Below are 7,676 nucleotides of genomic sequence, written 5' to 3'. Positions count from 1 at the left end.
GTGAGCATGGGAGAGGACCCAGGTTCAAACCCATCACTATGGGGGGAAAAAAACAGTCTGGAGAATGAAGACATTATTTGAAAACAATTTTTTACGTCAACAACTTTTTTTTCTTTTTTCCATTTTGTTTGTGTTTTTGCTTTTAAAAAGTAAAAGACTGCCTTCATGGATGAATTCAGATCTCTACATACTGAATAGCAATGTTTCAGTCAAAGATAGTGGTACCATAAGAGCATATTGCCTTCTGACATTGCAACCATCGTAGTAAATACACTATTGCACATCAATGAAATCCCCCTGATGGCATATTTCTCATACCATAGCCCCAGTGTTAAGTGACACATGAATGTACAGAACTTGTGTCTATTTCTAAATGTGACACCAGGTGTTATCCATAAAAGTACAGAATAAGTGGTCTCTTTCTGTAAGAAAATTTAATTAAATACAGGGAAAGTTTAATTAAAAAACAAAGTTGCCTGAGAAAGGCAAAAGTGCAAAGAATGATCAGTTTTTTTTTTTCCTTTTTGACTGTGGTTTTTAGCTTTCTAACATGAGGTCAATTGGGAACTCTATCTTGGGACAATTTGATTTGTTTCTGTGTTTTCATGCATAAATTTGGATGCCATAAACCAGTAGATGGGATTGAATTTCTTGCTTGTAAAACTTTGAAATTTAAGTGATGTTTTCTGGGTTGTGAATATAGCTCAGTGGTAGAGGGTTTGCCTAGCATGCACCCTGGGTTCAATTCCTCAGTACGACAAAAAAAAACAAACAAGCAGGAAAAAAAGAACTTTTCTAAGCTCATCTTTTTCTCTTTCCTTTTCAGCTGTTTGTAAATATGACGTTTCCTATTTTTAAAAGTCAAACAATAAATAGTTCACTTAACAATTAGTCCTCCCTCCAAATGGCAGTCCACTTTTATTTATATCAAGCTTCAGAAGTGTCTGTTAACAATTTGTATATATGATTTTATATCTGCTAGCATTTATATACCTTGCATATCCATGTATGAACTATATGCATTTTTATATGCTAGAACACATGGCTTGACTCCTCCTTTAATGGATGCATTGCACTCCAAAGTATGAATCCCTGTAATTTAATCATTCCCTTTTGTTGAGTCATACAATAATAGAGTTGTTCATAGATCAGAGTGTGACATCAATTTAAATTTTTACAGGTACTTGAAAAATGACCCTTAAAAAGGATTGTATTGAATTGACATTCCCACTGACAGTGTCTCTGAGTGCCCTATTCTCCACCTTTACCTGCCAAAGCAGGATATTTTTTTATCTTTTTAATTTTATCCAGTCTGGTAAGTGGGAAATAGCACCTCCTTGCCTTGCTTTCATTAGCATATTTTTTTAACTTCTAGTGAGGGTGAGCAAATGTTTATACCTGCAGTTTGCAAATTCATGCCCCTTCACTTGGTTTTCAGTTGGATTATTTGTCTGGGTTTGGGGAATCATTTACATTAGAAACAACCTTTCTTTATCCTTTTGCAAAAATTTTTTTGTGTTTATGATTTGAAATTTTTGTGTAGTCAGATCTTATTTTTTAATGATTTCTCTATTGCATGGCTTTTCTTGGAAGGTTCTTTCCCTGCCAAGATTATAAGAATATTTTCCTGTATTGTCTTCTAATACTTTTCAGATTTGACTTTCTCTGTTTAAGTACTGTTGAAAACTAGTTATGTACTGTTATTTTGGTCCAAATGGTCACCTATTGACTCCTATTTTTTTTTTGAGAGAGAGAGAGACAGAGAGAGAAAATTTTTAATATTTATTTCTTTTTTTAGTTTTCGGCGGACACAACATCTTTGTATATGGTGCTGAGGATCGAACCCGGGCCACACGCATGCCAGGCGAGCGTGATGCCGCTTGAGCCACATCCCCAGCCCCAAACTCCTATTTTTTATTCTGGGAAGGACTGGTCAAATATACTACACTTAAAAATGAATTATGGAAAAGTGTAATTTTTTTAAGGTTTGGAATTTGTACTAGGTAGAAAACTTGCTTATTTTTTAGCTTCTTCGTTTTTGAGAATAAGTCAGATTGTTTATGTTTAATACTCAACATTTGTTTGGATTGAAAGCTGAGATTATATAGATACCATTTTAAGGGATCTTAATTATTGTTTCTACTTGATTATTGCTGAGAATTATAGTATCTTTGCATACTGCAAGCTCCTTTTATGTAATATAAATATTTTAAAGTGACAGATTGGTCACATTGCATAGTTTATTTAAAAGATATGAAACATGGGCTGGGGTTGTGGCTCAGTGGTACAGTGCTCACCTAGCATGTGTAAGGCCCTGGGTTTGATCCTCAGCAACACATAAAGATAATAAATAAAGGTATTGTTTACACCTACAACTAAAAAAAGAATATTTTAAAAAATGTGAAATACCTAGGTGCTAGGCTATGCATGGTGCTCTTCAATTAGTAACACAAAACCGTTTTGTCTATACTGTATATTGGGGTGTATACTTATTTATTTATTTTTGGTACTGGGAATTGAACTCATAGACACTTCACCCCTGAGCTATATCCCCAGTCCTTTATTGTTTTTTTTTTTTGTTTGTTTGTTTTTTATAATTTTGAGACAGGGTCTTGCTAAGTTGCTGAGGCTGGCCTTAATGATTCTCCCATCTCAGCCACCCTTGTTACTGGGATGAATAGGCATATGCCACAATGCCTGGCAGTGTGTTTAATTTTAAAGTCTTTGTTCTTCAAATTTCTCATCAATGAACTAATTTGATCCTCATAACAATCCTGTGAAGTTGGAATTATTTTGATAAAAATGAAGAGTTTGCTGCCTCATTAATAATTACTAAAACTAATTTGCTCTTTTAAACAATGCAAAAGAATTTTTTCCTTCCATATTCATTTGTACCAGCCCAAAATAGTTGATCTGGTTCATATTTTTTATTGTCACATGGCCTACACATTATTTTTTTATTTAAAAATATAGAACACTTCACGAATTTGTATGTCATCCTTGCTCAGGGTCCACGCTAATCTCTGTGTTGTTCGAAGTTTAGTATACGTGCTACTGATGGGAGCACAAAGCCTACACATTATTTAGTAGGCAATATTTACCTTTGCAGAAATGTAATTTGAAGATGAGACTGCAGCCACCCAATCTCATTGTTTTCAGTTGAACTTTTTAGTTAATATCAGTGCTTAACAGTCTGGAGATTCACATATGCCATGTCTTTATATGTGGTAAATTTGTAGAAAGGTTGAAAAAAAAAGTTCTTTTTTTGCTTTTGATTAGATCTGTATGTATTTATATCTATAGAATATCTGGCAAAGAGGGCTGGGGTTGTGGCTCAGTGGTGGAGCGCTTGCCTCGCATGTGTGACGCCCTGGGTTCGATCCTCAGCACCACATAAAAATAAATAAATAAAATAAAGGTATTGTGTCCAACTACAACTAAAAAATAATAAAGAATATCTAGCAAAGTTGCTACCTTTAGATTAATGTGGAGTTGAATGGAACAGAACAAGGAACAATATGGCTTATTCTTTGCCATGCACAATCCTATGACATAAACTGTGTTATTTTACAGAAGTGACTGAGTTAGGAACAGTAATTTGTCTGAGAATATACAGCTAGAACATGGAATTTAAGCCCAGGTCTGTTTGCTTCCCAGGCATTTCCATTATGCTGTTGTCCTCTGCTTCACTTTTTTTCTAGTAGTGTTCCTCACTTTCTGCCTTTAATTTATTAAAAAAAATCCATGTGGATGGAAGCAAATCACTGAAATTACAGAGAAAAAAAATCACTGAAAGTTCTCCTTCCATATATCCATATAAATAAAACTTTTGTTAGAATCCATTAAGGCATGTAAAGTCTAGATTTAGAAATCTAATTTCATCCAGCTGTTGTTTGGTGTTATATAAGAGCTGTGCTTCTTATCCACCTTTTTTCAATACAGGACTAGAGGACTTAATCTAGGCATACAGATTTTCCCATTATATATAGGACGCTTGATCTTTAGAGATGCTACTTGTTTCTCTGTAAACTTAAGAACATAAGAGAATTGGAGCTAAATATTGCAAAAGGTTTAGAATTCTGTTTCTTTGGTACCCGGTATTTTCTTTATTGTATTTAATAGTAGCTTATCGTGTAGCTTTTGGGAACATACCTTATACCTGTTCTTCACAAATCAAAGGGATATAACAAGTGAAAACATTGTAATGGCTAAGCATACATACAGTGTCTTAGCTGTCTTTCAGGTGTTTCAAGTCATGGATCCTTAGTCAATGAAACTATTGACCATCTTCACGGAAAAATATGCATGCAAAATTATCCATATAATTTCAGGGTTTTGATAGCAGTCCTACAATAAAAGATGATGAATTCTAAAGATTTCCCTACACTTATTTTTTTTCTGTGTCATTAAGAGTATGTCCAGATTGATTTGTTGTGTGTTCTTATATTTCCTAGTAGATATTTTTCTATACTTCGGCCCAAGGTGAAAGCTGGGCTTATTGTTTTGCTAGAGGTATGCTCTGCTTTATGCAAATATCATCTATAAAAATTCAGTCTTTGGTGCCTGAGTTGGAATCCTGGGTCTCATGCATGCTAGGCAAGTGCTCTCCCACTGAGCTACACTCCCAACACCCCAAACATTTCCCCAGCTTTTTAATTGGTGGATTAGAGTTGTACATAATGATGGGATTTGTTGTTACATATTAGTACATGCACACAATAGGCAATATAATTTGGCCATTATTACTCCCCAGCACTTCCCCTTTCTTCCCACCTCCTAGCCCTTTTTCTACTGATTTCCCTGAGATCTATACCCACCTTTATTTTCCTCTATAGTTTCTGCATATGCACAAAAACATCCTTCCATTGACCTTCTGAGTTTGACTTATTTTGCCTAACATAATGGTCTTTATTTCCATCAATTTTCCTGCAAATGCCATAATTTCATTTTCCTTTGTGGCTGAAAAATATTCATTGTGTATATATACCACATTTTATTTTTAAATTTTAGTTATAGGTGGACACAATATCTTTATTTTTATGCAGTGCTGAGGATCAAACCCAGAGCCTTATGCGTGCTAGGTGAGCCCTCTACCTCTTAGCCACAACCCTAGCCCCAGTACCATAATTTTATTTACTTTATATACCACGTTTTTAAAATCCATTTATGGACATATAGGTTGGTTCCATAGTTTGGCTATTGTAAATTGCAGCACCCCAAAATATTAAAAGGCAAGAGAATCATGGTTTGTGTTGGGATAGGGTTTATCTTATTACTGTATCAGTCTTATGATTTGTGTTTTCAGTTTTGGCCACTAGAAGAAAGATGCAATTTCTTCATGTTTTGTATACTAATTTTGTTCCTTTGTAGTACTGTTGTCTTTAGTCAACCATTTCCCCTTATTTTCTACATTTCTATATACCTGGTTATCTCATAGTACCTATCAATGTCCTGCATATAATATTTTCATAACTATTGAGTGGAAAAAATGAGGATTAAATAAATATTGTAAGTTGATTTCTTCAGTTGAAAATTTCACCAAGAGAGTTTAATGTGACTAGGATTTTTTTTTAGCTTTGTTTTACATTTACTAGCTATTCATTTTTTTTAATTGACAGTACCTCTGCTGGTGACAGGAAATATAAAGGCAGATATGACATGAGTTCCCCTTGAGTAAAATTCAGACTAGTAGGGAGACTGTCAGGTAAAAAGTTGTGTTGATTGAGGTTGTATTTGCAGGATACCATGGATGCACTATCGAGGGGGTCAGTTATACTCTGGGGGAGAGAAAAATCTCAAAAGGCCCCAGAGAAGAGAGGTGTCTTAAGTTAAACTTAAGGGATATCCAGGGTGCAGCCATTTTAGCAGAGAGCAGTGAGTCAAGGTATCAACTCTTGAGTGTTTGGAAAACTAAAAGGCTTGACATGGCTAAAGCATGCAGGGAGTCCTACTGGAATATAATGTAATATGTTGCTGATAGAAAATAGGCAGGGAACTAAGTCCCATAAGTCTCAAATGCTGGTCTAGGTAAAGCGTTTGTATTTGGTTTAGGTAAATTTTGAGTTTTAGAAGGATTGCTCTAGCAGCAGTGTGGAGGATGGGAATGGAAAGATCTGACAGGATAAAGTTAATTTAAAATTTCTTTCATATGCAAGATTGCCCAACATATCCCAGAATAGAAAACAGTATAATGAATGCCCATGTAGCTGTCACCTGAGTTCAACAGTCATTTGGAAACAATTATTTTGAAACAAATTCCTAATGCATTCACTCTCAAGGCTGGCCTGTGTAGACAAATAAACTGTACAGCTTGAAAAAAAAAATCCCTACCTCAGAACTGAGTTAGATATTTGTTTTACCAGGCATTTTTATTTTTCAAAATAAGTTTCAGGTGAAGTGATCTTTTTTAAGTAACTTGAATGCTGACAGATGAAGATGTTTTCCTGAAGTCACTGAATGCTGACTATGGCCTTTTGGGTCCAATTTACCTGTTAGAATGGGGCTAGCTTTTCTGTGGGATTTTGACATTTGAGTAGAGTATTGGTTTAAAGCTGATTTCTTAATTTTCTGTTAGAAATGGGGAAGGCGGAGAAAGCATTTGTATCTTTGAAACAGATGTGATAAGATAAAAAATACCAGTCAATGTTATAATTGCTCTTTTACACCAAGTCTGGCCACAAATAACGAAGAGTATTGGAAACAGATTCTTAAAGGGACTGTTTTGGAACATCAATTTAAAGTTTTGTAAACAGGAATTTTTCCTTTCCTCCATCATACACATAATTTAAAACTTGGGCATTGTTGTTTTTATTTTTTGTTGAGAATGCTAAGAAGGACTTCTTAGCATTAGGATAGGGAGACTGGTGTCTATAGGAGAGGGGGGTGTAGGGTTGGCTGTGTAAATAGATATTATGTGCACTGTAGAGTTGTGAGACAAATTCTCTCTCCTGACAAACTGATAATCTACAACATTGGTGAGCCCTATTCTGTTGCCTAGTTGTTTTGATACCAGTTTCTTTAAAGTAATTGGGAGTAAATGGCCAGAAGGATAATTCCCGCATTTGTAGCAGTTTTCCAGGACTATAGAGTAGAGGATATGGCTGGGATATGTTCTCAGTTAACATTCTCACCTCCAAAGTCAATGTTGAAAATTTCTGATTCTACTTTGTCGGTTTCCCTTCCCATATTTTCTTTGCATGATAATACTGCAGTGCAAAGAACCCTGAGCAAGCATGCACACTTAATCTGAGGTGTTCAGATTCTAAATGAGAGACTGTCATAGTATTTCTGCAGATAATTTCCAGATTTGTCTTGGGTGAGTCAAGGTTATTCTAATGTTGCTTTCTTTTTTTTTTTTTTTTCGAGAGAGAGAGAGAGATGAGAATTTTTTAATTTTTTTCTTTTAGTTCTCGGCGGACACAACATCTTTTTTTTTTTTTTTTCGTATTGTTGGTGCTGAGGATTTGAACCCAGGCTGCACGCATGCCAGGCGAGCGTGTTACCGCTTGAGCTACACCCCCAGCCCTAATATGTTCATGGGTTTATAAGATGATGGGTTTGTAAGTTGAAACACATCTGCAGTCGTGTGGTAAGATTACAGTACTATCTAATGAGAATTAACATATAAGTTCAAGGAAAAGAGTGAAAGTGGTAAGAGTGGGGAAACAATGCCTCCT

The 7,676-nt window shown here is 35.2% G+C and overlaps 1 protein-coding gene and 1 non-coding gene across 2 annotated transcripts in view; one reads left to right on the top strand and one right to left on the bottom strand.

The window, feature by feature from the left end:
• The window catches only part of Huwe1 (HECT, UBA and WWE domain containing E3 ubiquitin protein ligase 1), a 146,043-nt gene that overhangs the window by 19,806 nt on the left and 118,561 nt on the right, over positions 1–7,676 (top strand). The window lies entirely within an intron of this gene.
• On the bottom strand, positions 2,964–3,067 carry LOC125614251. The gene has a single exon (XR_007344862.1). It is a non-coding gene; the product is annotated as a U6 spliceosomal RNA (small nuclear RNA).

The sequence above is a fragment of the Marmota marmota genome, unplaced genomic scaffold, assembly GCF_001458135.2.
Source record: "Marmota marmota marmota unplaced genomic scaffold, marMar, whole genome shotgun sequence".
Lineage (NCBI taxonomy): Eukaryota > Metazoa > Chordata > Mammalia > Rodentia > Sciuridae > Marmota > Marmota marmota.
This window is presented reverse-complemented; position numbering and strand designations above follow the sequence as displayed.